We start from the raw sequence: 1,944 nt of genomic DNA, 5'->3' as shown, positions 1-1,944 counted from the left end.
TAAGCTCCTTGATTTTAATATAATTTTATTTTGTGCTATTTTATACCTTAATAAAAGGCATATTTTATTAAGGTATAAAATATGGATGCATAGTAAGCACTTAACCTACTCATAGATATGTGGAGTTTTAGAATTAAAAGAGAATTTAGAGGTCAGTTCAGTCTCAATACCAGCCCCTAAGAAGCCATTTATTATCGGAAATGTTAAAAAGAAAACTGAGGCAGTTGGTTAGGCACTAGAGCTTACTTAGGTTTCCTGTGTGTCTCCCCAGTTGGTGGGAAAGAGTCAAGTGTTGCTAACAGAACATCTTTATAAATAAATAAAAACTGAGCTTGCCCCCTGATAGAAAGCTAACAAAAAATACTTGGCTGAAACTTTGTCTGGCAAAGTTAATATATTATGGACACTTTGACGTTAAATTCAAAGACTATCTAAGTCCAGGTTTCTTTGGAGTACAAAAAGCACTTTTGAGGATATTGAAAGATATAATAGATGAAGTGGGAGGAAAAAGTTTTGGAAAGTTAAGTCTTTCATTTGTTACTTTTGACAAGCTAAACCCAAGTAATAAGAGGCAAGGTAGTATTCTAAAAAAGCATGCCTCTCTGCTTATAATTGAGTTAATCTATTCTCATCTCCAGCACATCAAGCTGCCAAGAATTTTAATAATCACATTGCACAGGAGGATTAGGGAAGCTGTATACTGCTATGTTGGCTAATGAAGTAAAGTGTTATGAGATGTGTTTTCTCAGATGGGGAAAAAAAAAAAAAAACCTCAGCAGAACTGACTTTGGTTTGGATATGATATCCATTTGCTTCTTATTTTAAAATAAATCATCTAGGAAGAATAGTTGCAATCCTCTAGACCTCCCCTTTCCAACCACCATTTTTGTCTGCTAGCATTAATAGTTCACTGAAAATGTCCTTATTAGTACAAAATATTTTGAAGGAAAAAGCAGTGAGGCGTATTCTAAAATTTATGGAATTTGTCAGATGTATTAAGTATTTAGACTTTACAACAACCCCACTGGGTAGGTTTTATTATTTCCATTTTAGAGATGAGGAATGTGAGGCTCACAGACGTTAGTATCTTGCCCAACGTCAATTGGAAACCAGAATACCAGGTAGAAGAGACTGGATTCAATCGCAGGTCTGTGTTGATTCCAAGTTGACTTTCTTTCTATTTTCTTTTTGTCACTTTTCACTCTGCCCCATAAAAAACTTTGTCTGTGTTCTAACTCATATTTTGGTTTGGTGCATGGAAAATTTTATCTATAAGGCACAATAACATAGAGCCTCTCTTGCTCTTACAAATAACATTTTCTATCACAACAGTAACTTAGAAGAAAAAACACTGATCACATGAAAATCATTCTTACAATTTGCCCAGAAACTGCAATCAAATTTAACTGTATCCAAAACTAACAGACAAAATTTCAAAAGTGGTTAACAACAACAAAAAATAATAACATACTATTATTAAAGTATTTTTTTTTTGGAAGGCTGAATCCAGAGAAACATATTGATAAATGTGAGCAACTGGGAGTCCTAAAGAAATACCATTTGGATTTTAACATATTTCGTCGTGTATTTGTCCTCTACCATTATCCTATTCCAAGAAAAATGAAGAATAAAGGTATTTTTCCTTCATCCTCATTGTCTCTACTCCATTGGAATAGTCCCTCTAACAGCAAGGCTTTCTCTGGGGGTTTGGCACATCAGTCAGTTTCATATCTAGAGACCAAATGATGGAGTTTATGTATGTATCCATTTCATTGCGAAAGAGCTAGCTATCACTTGATCAGAATGGAATTTGTTTTTCCTCTTCTGGGGCAACAAATGGTTAAAAGCACCATTATAATTTAATTAAGACAAAGAGGTCATCAGATGTCAATAATATCAGGTATCAGAGGTCATCAGATATCATCAGAAAACTGAAAATAAAGG

The 1,944-nt window shown here is 33.9% G+C and overlaps 1 long non-coding RNA gene across 1 annotated transcript; it reads left to right on the top strand.

Moving 5' to 3' along the window:
- The first annotated feature begins 1,026 nt into the window (after positions 1–1,026).
- On the top strand, positions 1,027–1,634 carry LOC141571873 (uncharacterized). The gene is made up of 2 exons (XR_012496928.1): positions 1,027–1,147; positions 1,500–1,634. It is a non-coding gene; the product is annotated as an uncharacterized LOC141571873 (long non-coding RNA).
- Positions 1,635–1,944: the final 310 nt, after the last annotated feature.

Source organism: Rhinolophus sinicus, linkage group LG05, assembly GCF_036562045.2.
Source record: "Rhinolophus sinicus isolate RSC01 linkage group LG05, ASM3656204v1, whole genome shotgun sequence".
In the NCBI taxonomy this organism is placed as follows: domain Eukaryota; kingdom Metazoa; phylum Chordata; class Mammalia; order Chiroptera; family Rhinolophidae; genus Rhinolophus; species Rhinolophus sinicus.
This window is presented reverse-complemented; position numbering and strand designations above follow the sequence as displayed.